Source organism: Rousettus aegyptiacus, unplaced genomic scaffold, assembly GCF_014176215.1.
Source record: "Rousettus aegyptiacus isolate mRouAeg1 unplaced genomic scaffold, mRouAeg1.p scaffold_m13_p_4, whole genome shotgun sequence".
Classification (NCBI taxonomy): Eukaryota; Metazoa; Chordata; class Mammalia; order Chiroptera; family Pteropodidae; genus Rousettus; species Rousettus aegyptiacus.
The window spans coordinates 134636613-134652874 of NW_023416307.1; the positions used below are offsets into that span (position 1 = coordinate 134636613).

Here is a 16262-nt window from a genome sequence, read left to right on the forward strand (position 1 = left end):
AAATAGTTTTATAGTACAGCTGCAGCTAGAGCATATCACTACCTGTTTTGCAGGTGACTCTTTATTAACATGTTTATTGTGGAATTTAATTCATTAAATAACTGACATGAGCTATAAATATACATGCAAATTTCCAGCTGATATGAAGCAAAAAGTTGATAAATAATGCTACTGTATGACTTTAAAAACAGAACTAGTGAGCCTTGAGGCTATTTTTTAAATCATTTTTGATTTATTCTGTAAAGACTATTTTTATTTGTATTGTTTTTTAATATATATAAATACACTTGGGGGAGAAACAAACAGCATATTTATGAAAAATTTTGATGGGGACCAGCTTGTAACTGTTTTGAGTCTGTATTTCTTTAAAGATGAACAATACCCTCCCTTCTATTATTGCTACAACTGAAAAAGCACTACATATTCACACTATATTTAATGAAAATTAAACTTGTATCTTCATGAAGATAACAGGGCTCTCAAAAATAACTTTTTAGTTTGCTTTGCACATAGGGGTTTTGTCACTAAGAATTTGCAACACTACAAGCAAGTGTAAAGGCATCTTTGTGGATAGTATATGCCGCTGTTTGGGGCATTCTCTATAGAAATGCGAAATCCAATTGTTTGGTCAACATCCAAACATGAATAAATTTATATATAATATTCATATAGAATAAAATGTGTTCATAGATACTACTTTCATGTCATCCAAGAGACTATTACACAATTTAAAACTAGTCTACCATAGTTTTCATTAGAAATCCTTTAAAATTCAGAGTTAACATAGTACCTCTATTATTAAGCAACTCCCACAAAAGAAAATAAATGACATAGTGGGAAGTCCAGCGGAGAAAAGGTAGAAAACTTAGGTTTGGATCTTGTTCCTTCCTCTACTAGCTGGCTGAGTGAACCTTCATAAGTAAAGCAGGATTAGGTTCCATATCTATAAAGTGATGGAAAAGAATCTGACCATTTTTAAGATCACATAAAAAATTCTCTGCCCTTAAATTAATTTTAAAAATCAAATTCACTCAAAGAGAATATAAAGATATACAGAAATTTCTCACGTGCTACATTAGATGTTTATCTATATATGAGGCAGGTGTCAAACAAACAAATATTTAAAAAAAAAAAAACACTAAGGCAAAGAGAAACTTTAACTCACCAGATTCCATCTGTTACATTTGAATTCATGCATAATTGATTATCCATGACTGGTAAGTTCTTTTCTCACTAGCCGACCACAGTTTTCTAAACATTATGTATTAAATCATTACTAAAGTAGACCACATTTCAGAAACAGTAAGGGCAGAATAAGAATATTTTAAATGAAAAATTACATGCTGGTTAATAATAATACAGCTGACCTATGTTTAAAGGAGAGAAATTTTAATCATGTGCATATTAAATATTAATAACCTATTCTGTTATTGTTATAAAAAGGTTAAGTAGGCTTCTCCATGCTTAAGGAAAGAGGGAGAAGTAGGAATGCATAATGGTGCAAAAAGATACAGAGACAGGAGACAGACATAAGGAAAATGTGTCAACAATAAACAAGAGGAAATGAGAAAGAAGGAAAAGATGAAGGTGGAAACTAATCTCTATGTGTCATTATGACTGCCAGAGTACTGGCAAAGAAACAGCATCCTTTTATTTCAATTTTAATCATTTCTGAATTTTAATACCCGGCTCCTTTTGTAATTCTCCTGGCATTCCCCATATGCCTCCATCCCAGCCAAAACACCAGTGTAAATTAAATGGCAGGCAACCACACCACTGATGTAGCCTCCCCAAAGAACCTACCAGGTGACCAAAAGCAAAAAAAAAAAGGTATGTCTACCTTACATCCCTGAGGACCTTTAGCCAATTAACTGGCTGAATGTTCTCTACTTGCTTTAATTTTGAAAAGAAGGACAGTAGTTAGGCAATCTACAGATAGAGAATCATTTAAAAAAATAAAGCAAGCCAGTAGTAATACAATAATCAGTGACCATCAGGGCCTGGAAAAATGAGTTTGCTCTCACTGGCACTAAGGAGCATCACATGATTATTTAATTACAGCTCTAATTTTTGTCTCGTGGATGGCAACATATCAACAATTAATAGGGCAAATAGAGGAGACTGTTTTTAAAGAGACAGAATGTGCATGATAATGTGATAGGTCACACAGCAGTATACCGCTTAAGAATACTTTCCTTTCTGTAACTAAATAGGATTGTCTCGCAAATAGCCCCGTACATGTTTTTAAAAGAAAATAAATTTAAAGAGGAAGTTTGTTTTTTTAGATCACTTTCATAGAATGCCCGGAACTTTTCAGAATGTTTTAGATTCAGCTAATACAACCCTACTGGAACTCTAGGATTAATTTTAAGAAATGGAGTAGAATCTTCATTAATATAAATATCCTAAATCTTAAAACATTTTTTAAAAATGTGCATCGCTACAAGAAAAAAAAAATATATCTTTTTATACAGTCATTATGGCTGATATTTATTCAATGGGACCCTGAAAAAAAATTGTTATGTAGAAAAGAATAGGTAGAGATCAGTCAGCCCTGGGCCACTGGTCCACAGTATTTTTGGTCCCAGCATATCAGAAAGACCATTACATGGTGCCCTAACTGCAAGGACCTAGGGGAGTGCTCTGTATTATTGACTCTAATACAATTTGTTATCAAACTCCAAAGGACCATGAACCTGAGTAGAGATACTTTACCTCATCCTTGAGGTCAGGTAATGAGGGTAAAAGAGACCCCATTGCTACTGTCAAAAAATGATAGAGCACTTAGTTAAAGAAGGAAAACTTTCAATTATCCAGGAAACTGGCCATATGTAGATTAAGTGTTCAGATTCTCCCAGTAAAAAGAAAATTAGTCCTTTTTTCCATTAAATCATCATCAGCAAAAGCTAAATTTGCTATTTTATTATTAACTTAGCAAATGTTTGATGAATACTCACTATGCAAGGCATGGAATGCTAACTGTAAACTTTCTCCTATATTATATAACAGAGACATGCACCTTACACTGAATTTCTTTTTTATAGTTTAATACCTTAGAGAAATAAATATAAGCTGCACATAAAAATTCATAAAGTGAGATATCAGTACATTTTTAAGTTTTATATTACAAGGTCTACATATCCAAATTAACCAAGGAAATTCAAAGAGTTAACCAATTTGATAGAATTGTCTAAGGCTAAGTCCAGCTTCAAATTCCTCTGGCTTTAGTCACCCATTGTTCTGCCATGCCAAAAGCCAAAGCAAAGAAATAGTCTTAGAGGTACCAGTGTAATCCACTGCTCAAATGTATCTTAAATATCAGGTTATAGAGAATTTTAAGAAAACATAATTTAGATGAAGGAACAATGGCTAAAATGATTCCACGAAAAAAAAGTGTGTGGGGGGGAGAAGTATGAAGAGGTGCTAAATCAACTCAATAAGCTTTTGATGGTATATGCTGGCCAAAGTCATCAGAAAACAACAAAATGTGGGCATCTCGAAATACAACCTGGGAAAGCTAAAACTGCTGAGGAACAATTTCTAATGCTACTAGCAAAAGTGATCAAGCCAATGCTAACTATAAAGAAAGGAGGGGAAAAAAAAAAAAGCCAGGAAGAAAATTTTATATCCCAGTGAAAAGTTTTAAAATTAAGTTGTTTTAATAGAAAACATTTTTGATGATTCTGGACCAAAATGTGACTACAAACATTCTAAAAAGATATTTTTAAGAGTTGAACAAGCAGCAGCTTGTATGTAAGCGTATACATCATTTTTTTTTAACATTGACTGTTAATATACAGTTAACATGTCTCAGAAAAGGCTGTAATTAACTGTCTACTGCTCTAATAACACTAATAAGCATACAGTATTATCAAAATACAATGACTGCATACAAAGTAAGACTGTCATTTTTAAGGTACTGCTCTAAATTGTTTTTGAGTCTTCTTAAAACTCCCAAAAGAGAGCCCACCTCTAAGATTTGTTTTATAAAGCAGTTATTAAAATATCATTCTTTCCTCCATAGTCTGGAGAAACCTAACATTCAACAAGGTTATCTAGGCATCATTTTAATTAGTGAAAATACAATGGGAAACACTTGGATTATTTTATAATTCTATACATTCTTTTAAAGTTTAAAGGTATAAGCATTTTAGTTTAGTACCTCATTCACTGAAAAAAATGTTTGAATGGGAAAAGAAAGGTTAACTCTATCAAGAATCACATCACCCTGTTGTTAATCTCCAATGATTTCCATTGTCTGGTTCACTGGAACAGGAAAACTCAATTGCATTGAACAACAAACAGCTAATTATGGATGTGCTATATTCAAGACTATCTCCATTTCAAAAGATATCTGTGTACACTGGATTCTATTTTACTTATAATAATTATTACAATGAAATATTTATAACATAAAACCTCCTTTACCTTAAAGTCCCGAACATGATAAACATTAAATGGCAAAATTCTCATTTGTATGTTCTTAACGGCACATCAGAAACCATTGAGTAAGACTAGAAAGGAACCTTAGCAATCAAGTTTACTATATGCCTGGCTTCCTGGAAAACGGCATCTAAAGAATTCCCTTTTCTTTTACTATCTTGAGGACAGATGGTCTAATAACTTCTCATGGGAGCTTCTTACATATTTTACCATCCAAAGAAGGATGACCACTGAAGAATTTTTGTTAGTATCTCGCCTCAAATCATCTCTAGCTGAGAAAAAGCAACATCCCAACACAGAGACCTCCCCCGGACATTACATGCTTATCTCTCCCTGTGGCCGAAGCCCTGATTCTCCATATGGAATTGATAGAAACTTTTCTGGCACTTACCCTCCAAATAACAGAGGCTGCTCTCTGAATCTAGCCCTACAGGAGAGCTCTCAAAAAGTAGTCTTTGATGAGGTGACAATGACGAAGTTCTCTCTGGCACTGCTACCAAAGCAGAAGCATCTCCAAATGAGGTGGTTACCAGTCGCCTGTGAAGCAGCTGGACCATTACTGCAGTTCTGAGGGTGCGGGTGCGTCACAAATCAGGTCATAGCTCTGGGTAGAGTCCACCCACTTCACCCTAAACGGCGCCCTCCACTTCCTGCACACCTGGGGGGAAGGGGTGTAGAGAAGGGGGGGCCGATGCAGGTCTACATTCTAGTAAAGACACAACCAGGTGCAGCCTGACATCTTCTGCAAGCATTTCAGCTTCATTCAGGGGACCTGCACCCCGAGGTACTCAAAAATTTGTGCAACAATAAGCGGTTTCTAAAATGAGCGATGAGTGTAATAAAATATTGCACAGTTAAATGTTTTATCCAGCAAGATTGTTCCTCCACTGGAAACTGAACCAATTCTTAATTTTTGATTACAAGACACTTCACTACCAAATGTCAAATAACTAAATACATTTCAGCAGAATCTAGAGATATAAATGCTGGGATAGCAGTTAACTAATTTTCATCTCTAATAACTAAGCTAGATCACCACACAAACTGAATTATATCCTTGAAAGTCCATTGAAAGAGGTGATTAGAATTTCTATTAGAAACTCTCAGACAGCAACAACTGTGGAAGTGATACAGAATAACTTGAAAGAATAAAAATAGGCCAATATGCTGGAGAAATGCTACGCTACTAAATCTCACCCCGAATATATATACACACAATCTGTATCTATTTACTCTGAAATGAAATATCTGATCTTAAAAAAGACTTTAAAGAAATAAACAGCAAAAGGTACCATTGGCATAAGTTCAAAAGTACTAAATAATGTGTGTTAATGTGTTGATCACACTCTATGAAGACATCAAGTTGAAATAGACTTACCATTGAGAAGAGCACTTAGGAATGATATATAAATTACCATAGTAGACACTTTTTCTTTGATATAGTGAAGCAGAAGAACCTTGTGTAACAGATTTGATTTATATGCTGTATTAAAACCACATTCTGCTCTGATGTCGATGAAATAAATATGTGATTAGAGATTGACAACTGTATGTAGACAATGAATGTAAAAGCTATCTATAGAATATAAGTGAAAATTAGCATTTTCTCAAGTTAATCGTAAGTTTAATAATTCAACTTTAACAGTATTTTGATGTTTCCAAGAGTTTGAAAGAGAAGGTACTTTTAATTTTTTTTAAAAATGCATTTATTATTATACAAAAAAGTTGCAATTTCCCTTATCTTAAGGCTGACAGATTAACAAGAAGAAAGGAGGCAAGAATATTTTCTGAGGAAAGCCAAGAGTACCAAGCAATCAATGAGCCCCACTTTGTACTGATATTTGTAGATCTCCATTTAAAACCTGAAATATTCCATCTAAGTCTTGGAAAGGAAGACACTTTATCAAATTTATTATCTAAGTAATCAGAGTTTAAGTAATTTATTTGGAACTTCTTAGAAAGTTAATTTAACAAATACACACTTGAATGTGTTTGAACGTATTTGTCCCGAGGTTGCTCTAAGATGACTATTTTAAGTGGCATGCAGAATCTTTGGGGGTTTTGATGTTATAGTTGAGGTATGCAAAGTAACATTTCTTCCAACTGGTTCTCACATGACAGAAATGAAAAAGATGAAATTACTCTTCTTTAAGGTTTTGCCACGGGAAAATGATAAGAAAAACTCCTTTCGACCCCTACCCCCAACCAGGAAGAATCTGAAGCCCTGGATTATAACACAGGTAGATATTAAAATGGAGACAGAGCCGTTATTTAGTGGTGACAGGAATATAAATACGTGCACTAACCTATAAACTGGTATTTACTTCAGGAAGGTAAGTAATATTTTTCCTCTGATTGCTGAGCTGTCAGTTTAATGCAGCGTAAATAAACAGTAGGTGCCTGCTAGCTCGAAGTAGGAAGTGTTCATTCCACACGAGGAACAGATTACTGAAGCCTGATGCTCATCATGCTGAAACATAACTTTCATTTTACCAGAAAATACACCCCACCGTGGATGATTTTTCGTGCCTGATCTATTAATTAACTTAACTCTGTTCTGTCAAAATGTAAACCAATTTGTTAAAATCATCCCAGAGTTTTGGAGTTTGAAAACCAAATCAATTTGAAAAGCAAGAATAATGACTGTTCTGTAATCTGATCACAAATGCTAAAAATGAATACTTAATATAATAAGCATAAACAATACAAGACCAAAAAAAGAGAAAAAGAACAGATTTAAACACAGAATTTAATAATCTGAGTTATAGAATTTACTCAAAATTCTCCTTCTTTGCTAATTAAAGCAACTGGCACCTTCAATATTTTGCAACTTTGTGCTACTTAGGTTTGCTCAGTATGTATGCTTATTCTGGTCTCTAAAATATCTAAAGGTGAATCATTCAAAAAAAAATCAAACCACACTCCTCAATTCTAACAGAAATATTACTGAACTCTCCTGAGAGAAGTGGCAAGTTTGAAGAACAAATGACGATACCCTTCCGCAAAGCATTCATGTAAAATGTGGTTTTCTTCCCGTTTTCTATATACCACAAAGCTATGACAGTATATAGCAACTGGTTTTCTTCTTATATATAAATACCAAGCAAAATATTTCATGGCATCATTTAAAATGAGAACTCATCTGAACTAAAAAGTATAAAAGACAATTTTGGGAAGGATTCTATTTAAAACATGAACAGTTTCTGATACTCAATGGATTGTAAAGAAAAGAGGGGTTTAGAAATATTTCTGCATTCAACTACATGTCTAGATATGATCTGAAGATTGATTTAAGCATATGCATTTATTTTATATACTTAATCAACCCCAGGTACTAATTTAATAAGAGTCATCCAAGATAACATAACTTGGAAGAAACTATGTGTCTGTGTAAAGAGCATGTCTATGTATGGCCCTTTTGGAAATTTACAGAGCAGATGAAAAACCACTAGAGTGCTTTATAGAGTCCCTACTGTATATCCATGTTGTGTTTAGCTTAATAGTGTTTGTAACCAAAAGATATTTTACAATAACGAGGAACAGGTGCCTGTCACCTGACCTTTTAGGCCTAATTTACAACCCACAACCTGTCACACGAAAAAATAATTTAAAAATTTCCTCCAGATATTTATTTTTGCTTACTTAATGTACTTTTCTTAACCATCACTCAGCATAACATATCTTATTCAGTCACAGGTTCATATAGCTAGCAACAGACTTCTTTGCAGAAATAAGCCAATATTCATTTAATTGTTCTTGTTTAAGATGCTGGGAGACAAAAGAACTACTTTTGTAGATTATCAACCAAAGAATATATTAATTTATTACAACAACTCAACAAAAGGCATTCCTTTTGAATACTTTTACATACAAAGAACTATTATTTATTACATATTTCAGCTTGTGGGAAAATGAGGAATGCATTGATTCTGGAAAGAACTATTCAGACTTCTAGAAGTTCTTTAGGTCTTCTCTTTCTTCCTCCTTCTCCCCCTTGTTTCCCCACCCTCCACATACATACACATTTTTAAGGCACTAGTACTTTAGGAGGGAAATCCCTATTTGTTGTTTTTCATACATCATTTGTATTCATTATTCAGAAAGGAATGTGAAATTGAGCAGTGATTTTTATTTCTCTTGTATAATCTTGTTACATGTAGCCATACTTAAATTTAACAATCTTTTGTATTTTATAGCTACTGTTTACATATTATGTATTACATATGACTGAACACTACATTTAAAATATTGTTTCTATTAGAAAAACTATGAAGTAATAAGTGTCAAATGGAGATGAAGAATAAACATGCTTGGTATATTTATAAAATGCATAGTCATTTAAAATGTGCACAAATAGAATACATATTTTGCTCCTGTTACACAGTATACACATTGTTTAAAGTGTGTTTAATAATGTGCCTAACCAAGTTAATTAAAGTATTTATGTCTGGCGATTGTGTTAAACACTTGGAGAGGTAGTGAAAGATACTGCCAGTTACTTCTGCTAACTAAAGTTGAAATTATGCACTTATTATAACCTTTTCTAACAATGTGAGAAAAACAGAGTAAATATATTAAATTTGTTTCACAACAGATGCTTAGGTTGTTAATATTTAAGATGCCTATTCATGCTATTCCTGTCTGCACATTTGTCAAAAATGTAAGCTTGAATGCTAATGTTTGCCAGCAGACTGGAGCAGCCAGTATATGAATGTACTACTGTTCTACTAAAATAATATGCAATAGAAATAAAGAACTGCTGCTAAATCATAGCCCTAGTACCACACAGCAGATTAAAGGTTTCTAGAGCAAATACCTCAACCTTGGCTTTCTCCAGTCTTAAAGTATGGGTTTTTCTTCTTTCTTTTTGCTGCTAAATTTGACAATAGAATACATTTCACGTTCCTGCTATCTCAGGAAAATCCACTCTACACAGGGTGTAAATTTCAATAAAGTTTCAACGGGATGAGTTCCTCTGTCAGCGACGCAAATACAGTAGATTTCAGGGACTGCTTAGGACACAACCTGACACGCAGCAGTCGCGTTTTACTCATTCTTACCCCCTCCTATGTCCTCTTGAGAAAGTCAGGTCCCCTGGCCTCCAAGGATGCAAGCATGAAACCCTAGACAGTCGGGGCGGAAAGGTTCTCTCCAGAGAATAGGACGTCCTTCTGTTTTCCCTGTCTCTTTTATAACCATATGGAGTCCAAGTCTTACAACATTTGCCTGGAAATCCCGAATGCCGCTGAGAAAGTTCACCGAGGAAGGGCGTAGAGGTCAAAGTTGCCAACCAGGGCAATTTGAGAGGCGATCCTGTGGCTGACATTAGCAAGTGAAATTTGCATCGCCCTAGTGGAGGTCCGGGCCAAAACCTCCAGCAAGAGCCCTATGCCCCTCTCGGTGGCTTGAGGTTATCCCGAGAGTCCTGCTCAGTGAATTTCCCCGGTACGCGCGCGTCACTCCCCGGACCCACCACCTGCCTGCTTCGTTCCTCTAATTGTCGTTGCCCAAACCCAGGCTTCACCGCCCCGTGAGCCTCGGAGGTGGAGCGCTCGGAGAAGGCCGCCACGCTCGGGTCAGGACCGTAGGAGGGAGACCCCGAGACCGCTTCTGTGATACTCTCCGTCCCTGCAAAGAAGGCGGCACCTCTTCCTCCCTCCAGCCCAACTCCGAACCCACATTCACTCCAGGACCCGCGTCAGGACCGATCTCAACACAACCAGCGAGGGTTCAAAATGTGGAGTGCCGCGGCTTTCAAACTCCCGGCTCCAACTTGAGCGCCCCGGCGCCCGAGTGGTTCCCAGGATGGAGAAAGAAGTTGCCACAAACTTCCCAGGCCCCTCTCCGCCGCCGCTCCCAACCAGCCGCGCGGGCGGGGGGGTGGCGGAGGAAGGCGGAGATGGACCGGGAAAGGATGCTGAGCTTACTTGCGATCCGGCCGGGGAACGTTTCCACTACCCCAGCCTATTCCACCGGGCACCCTTCTGCCAGCCCGGCTCCGGGGTGCACAGGAAGGCTCTCCCTTTCCCCGTGTGCTTCCTTCGGTCTTTTCTACTCCCCTTTCTCTTCCAAAAGGGGTCATACTGATGACCTGAAGGAGTTTGTTCAGCCAGGGTCTGTCGGACAGGTGTGTTAGCGTGTCCACACCCTGAGAGGGAACGAATGGCATCTTTAAGTCCCCCATCCCGCGTGCTCTCTCTCACTCCACCGGCCCACCCCTCCGGGATCCGGCTGTGCGCGTGAGAGAAGGGGCTCGGCAGACCCTCGCCGCCGGGCGCCCACGGAGAGGGGAGACGAGCCACCCCAACCCGGGGTGGCGGATGGGTGCTACAAAGAAGTTTGGATAGATTCCGAAAAAAAAGAGACGGAGATAAAAGAGCAAGAGCAGGGGGGTGGGGTGTAGGAGGGCAAAGGAGCAGAACTCACTCAGGCATGGGCGTTGGGGGCGGCCGTGGCTGTCGAGTGCGGGCCGGAGACCGGGAACGGCTCCCCGGGCGGGCGCGCCGGCGTCGGACTTCCGAGGCGGCAGCTTCTGCCTCTCGTGCCGCCGCCGCCGCAGAAGCTGCGGCTGCCGCGGAAGTTAATTGCAACTTGACTTCAAGTTGTCTTCTTTCCCCATCCGAAGTGGGCGTTTAAAGGGGAGAGCAAGGCGAGGAGCGAGCTAGCGAGCGCGCGGGGCCGAGGGAAGGAAGACAAGGGGGCGGGAGGAGATGTTAACAGAGGGGGGGGGGGCGAGTAAAGAGAGGGGGCGGGGGCGGGGGCGGGAGGGGGAAGGGGCCGGCGGGAGCTGCTCACCGCTCGGCGGTAGCCGCGCCCGCAGTCTGGAAGCGCACCGGGGCGGCCGGGGCGCCCCCCGCGGGAACCCGCAGCCACCCGCTGCGCGCATCCAGCCGCGGCTCTCCCGGCCCGGCGCGCTGCGCCCGGGGCTCGGCGGACCCCGCGTCGCCGCTGCCTGGGAGCTAGCTTGTGTGGCGCGGGCTGGCCGGCGAGGCGGCAAGGGCCCGGCCCGCCTTCCCAGCGCCCGCCCCGGCTTCTCCCCCTGGCGGTGGAGCCTCGGTGGCCGCCAGTAACACTAGGCGCGCTGAAGCCCGAGCCGAGCCGAGCCCGAGCCGCCGCCGCCGCCGCCGCCGCGCGCCGCTCCCAGGCTCCTTCCCAGAGCGCCGGCCGGGGTGTGGGGGGCGGCAGGCCGGAGGGACTAGGGCGGGCGAGGGGCGCGCACTGGGATTGGTGCCGAAGACCGGACCCTCAGCCTCGAGGGGTAAGTGTGGGCGCCTGGGAGTGTGCTTGGGGGTGCGCGGCGCAGTTCTCGACGCCCGCCAACCCTACCCCTCACCTCTCCCGGGCCCCCACCTCGCCCACCCCTCCTCTTGCCGCCTGCGGCTTCCTCCTGTTGTTCGTTGTTTGGCTGGGCTCTTTTTTTTTTTTTTTTGAGGGGAGGGGGCAAGGGGGGTAATTGTAGTGTGTGTGCCAGCGGAGGAGGAAGTCAGGTGAGAGGCTGCAACGCACTCCCCCCCCCCCCGACACACACACACCCTAGACTGCGTGGGGTGTATCGCTCCCCGCTAGGGGCATGTGGGCCAGTTTTTTCTCTCGTTAATGTTCGGTCGAGACGATCTTTCCTAGAGGGCCTCCTTCCCTTACAGCTTTCTCTGTCCATCTCTCTTCGCCCCCCTCTCGCCTCTCTCAGCACCCGGTACAGGAGCGCTGCACCCCAACTGTGGAACACGTGGCGGAAGGAAGAGGTGGGGGCCCCCTGCAGACCTTCAGGCCGCGCCCCTGATCATGTGTTTACTATTTATCTTCCCATCAGAAGCTGTACTTCTTTACTACCCAGTGGAAGAAGACTCCTAAACTGAGGTCCAGTTTCTCCAAAAAGCTGGAAGCAAAGTGGGCACATGATGAGGGTTTAATGGCCGTGGACGCGGGGCGAGGGAACCTTCCCAAAAGGAGACTGAAACTCCAAAAACCTCTGCAAGATCAGTGTGACAGGAGATTCAAGGCCCCAGGCTAAGGCTAAACTGAAATACATCAACTTTGTCCCTCTCCTACCCTTCTTCCCCCAGCTCTAGGGAAGCTAACAGGTCTTGTTTTTGTGTTGCGTCCTCGTTGGGAAATCTGCAACAGTAAATTACTACTGTTTACTCAAAAGTTAAGGAGATTGTAGAAAGAAAAAACAGTCTACTTTTTTTCTTCGTGTGTATGTGTGTGTCTCTGTGTGTGTGTGTGTGGTTGTTAGGTTCGTGGTTTGAACTGCAAAACGTCAGTTTGTAACAATAAGAATTGCAGAGCCGCCTCAGTGTATTTTTAGAAGCTGCACTTTCTTGAGTGCCTTTCACACAAGGCTTGCTCTCTCATTAAGTCCCCATAAATAATTGTATTTAGAGAGAAGGAAACTATGGAAGCAGGAGGGAGAATGCTAAGATCTCCAGCCTGCTAGCCTAGAGCACAGTTTGCAGTGAAGTTCCTGGAAAGTGACTGGGCTGAGAATTCAGTTTTTCCTAAAAGCTCTTTTAGGTCTTTTCTGTCAAATGTCTATGAATAAAGCACGCTGGGAAAATTCTAATATCCCGTGCAGTCTTATTTTATCTTTTACACAGTGGTCGATTCTACTTTCAAGCTCTGGTAACAAACACATCAACTGTGCTGTATTTTGGTGTGGTTATTCTAAATAAAGGAGAGTAGCACATGTATTCATGCTGCTTTCTGATCTGCCAGTTCTTTTCTATCAATGGGTATTAAATTCACTGGAATGTATCTGTCTTTTTCAGTTGTCATTTTAGGCAGAAACAATTCCAAAAACATAAGAATACAAAAAGTTTCTTTTAGAGAAATAGCCCTCGTTTTTAGGACACAAGTGCCCACCTCAACTCCTGGTTCTGTAAAGCAAAGCAAAAAGGTATAAATGATTGCAATGAGCAAAACAAAATAAAACACAAATTTTTGCCTGCCTTTACGAGACCCAGGGGACACCAAATCCTCCTGCCTTGATTTACCAAAATATGGAATTGCCTGACTGGTACCAATATCTCCATCTGGGAATGACATCAGGTTTGGAATGGAAAGAATAAATTCTCTGCCTTTAATTACTGCTTATTAGCAATTTCTTGTAGCAGGCAGCTGATTCTCCAATTCTGAAAGCCTGAAATGAAGCTTAACAGAAATTGAAATAAAAAAAAAAAAAAAAAAAAAAAAAGGATTGTTTTTTTCTCCCTTACACACTCTTACATCTATTCCCCCAAGTTACCAACTAACCAACTAAGACCCCGGACTTCAAGGTGTGATATGATATACTCCCCTGCATTAAACCAAGGGAACATTTTGCCCCAACATTTTGAATTTGCTTTTTCCTCCCCAAATAGTCTTGTAGAGCAATCATAGGCTCTATTATAATACAGAATTATGTAATGAAGGGTAAGGTGCATTAAGTAACATATCTTGATAAACACTTGTGTAAACCTTGCCCCTGGCACATAGTAGGAATACATTAAATACTTACTGAATTAAGATGTTAATGAAATATTGTAATTGGCCGCAAATTCAATAGTACTGGCTAAGGCTTTTTTTTTTTTCCAGAAGAAAAAAACATTTTATCTGAAAATTATTAGGGTAACATATTTGTGCTCCTAGATTTTTTAAACAAGTCCAAGTCTAACTTAAATGGTTGAAAGACAAGTAAATCCGAAACATATCAAATGTCCAATAATAATACCTAGTGTCAAAAACATTATCTTCCTAGAAGAATAGACAATAAAATATTGTCTACTAAGTAGTATGAGAAGATGCAAAGGTGAGATAAAACAGTATTTGCCTTCAAGGAACTTATTTGCTGGGAAAATAACATTAAAATGTGAAAAGACAATTCAATATCAGTAAGTGGTTCTAATCAAAAGAATGTTTGAGAAGATAGATTTTTTTTTTTCTTTTTTAAACCAGAGTAAGTAGACATCCTGAGGCTCCAGGTTGCAAGGTGTTTTTAAAGTTTATTCGTCCAGTCAAAACTTCAGGAATCATCAACACAAACATCTTGGGTGAAGGGGAATTCTCACCACTTACCACCATAAATCCTTTATGGCAAGGATTTTATCTACAGAACACCACGAAGTAGACTTCAATGTATATTTTGTGGATGAATGAGTAATATCCTAAGCAGTTTATTTCATCTCTGTATACTTTATTGCATTTTCTTAAATTGTATAGAATTGATCTTCCTAAAACTTCCAGTCATCCGTCTTCGTTCTCTCATTTTCAGCAAAACGTTTTAGCCTATGTTATGCCAAAGTAACAAATTCCAATTTTAGTGGCCTATAATGGCAAAAGATGTTTTCTTGGTCATGCCATGAGTCCACTGAAGGTCAGCTGACCTGTTCCATGTCTCCTCATTCTGGGTCCCAGGCTGATGAAACAGTTGCCATCTTGAATGTGTCATGTGGCTATGGCAAATATTAAGATCACTCTGGAGGATCTCATGCTTCCATTTAAATGCTATGGCCAGAAGTGACACACATCATTTGGGCTTACAACTAATTGACTAGGACTAGTTGTGTGGCTCCTTGGAATCATCAGAATGAGGCCAGATAATGCAGTCCATCTCGTGCCCCAAAGTAGAGAGCTATGGTACACAACTCTAAGGACTACCATACTCTGTAGCGACCCTTGTCAACATGATAGCCTGTAGCTAAATGAGTCCTTTCTGCCACTTTGTGGCCCAAATGTTGCATTCTTCTGGGTAAACATTGCCAGAGAGGCCAGCAATTTATAGGGAGATATTTTGTGACTTCTTTCACCACCTATTTAATCTTTGAATGCTGTACTATAATCCCACCCCCAGTACCCAAAGTGTGGCATCCTATCATTTTAAGCCACTCTTTATATATTTACTAATATTATATGCATTTTATTTTCTCAAGACTTGTTTTCCTGGAAAGGGTACAATGAACAGGAACTTTGAAGAATTGTTATCTGAAGAATTCGTGATAATTAAAATTTGAAGTTCGGTCACGAGTAATTACTTCTCTTATTTTAAACTTCAAAATCTTGTAACAAAAAGTTCTCTTGGAAGTATTCATTCACTCATCCATCCACCTTCGTGTTTCATTCAATAAATATGCACGCGTACCTACTAGATGCCAGGGACTCTATTAAGGATTGGGGATATGGAGATGATTAAGAGTTCTCCTCTTCAAGAAACACATTTTCCAACTGAGCAGACAGAAAAACTCACTGCAATGCTAATAGAAGCATACTGTGCTATGGGAACATTTAAGAAGAAGCAAATAACTCTTGCAGGATTTAGGCAAGTGCCATAGAGGATTGAACAAAGTCTTGAGGATAAATGAGACTCCCTTAGGCAGAAAAGGAAGATGGAGGGAGAATATGTCAAGCAAAGAGACCAGCACCAGTAAAGAACCTGATTAGGACAAAGCTTGCTGTTTAGGGAACTACATGGAATTCAGTGTGGCTGGAACATGAACTCATTGTGAAGGATGAAACTAAACAGTTCCAAAGCGTGAAGGACCTTGCAGACATGCCCTAAAGTTTAGACATTATCCCATCCATTAGAGTTTTCAAACTCTTACATGTTCTTTGGGACAAGCATGGATATAGATGAGTGAAGTAGTCCAAATTGAGACCATAAACTGTGGTGGAGACTAGAGAATATAGTCTCTGTCTAAATGAAATAGTCAATGTCAATGATGCCAAATGTTAGATCTTCCAGTTTCTAAAGAGAAACTGCTAATTTAGTTTATATGAAAAATCAAATTATTAAAAATTGAAAACTTTTTCATTTTTCAAAGTACATGTGTGTGGGGAGGGGGAGA

General features: G+C 39.9%; 1 protein-coding gene and 1 long non-coding RNA gene across 4 annotated transcripts in view; one reads left to right on the top strand and one right to left on the bottom strand.

Moving 5' to 3' along the window:
- Positions 1–11128, bottom strand: part of SATB1 (SATB homeobox 1) — a 95664-nt gene extending 84536 nt beyond the window's left edge. Inside the window, exon 1 of one of the 3 annotated variants that reach the window (XM_016122313.2) lies at positions 10870–11128. The gene's annotated coding sequence lies outside the window, so the exon portion shown is untranslated. Of the gene's footprint in view, positions 1–4834; positions 9943–10370; positions 10474–10869 lie in introns of those variants that run through there. The other 2 variants (XM_036218511.1, XM_016122315.2) reach the window with 2 other exon arrangements.
- A 483-nt stretch (positions 11129–11611) lies between these two features.
- Positions 11612–13133, top strand: LOC118601771. Its single transcript, XR_004950592.1, has 2 exons — positions 11612–11701; positions 12254–13133. It is a non-coding gene; the product is annotated as an uncharacterized LOC118601771 (long non-coding RNA).
- The last annotated feature ends 3129 nt before the right edge of the window (positions 13134–16262 follow it).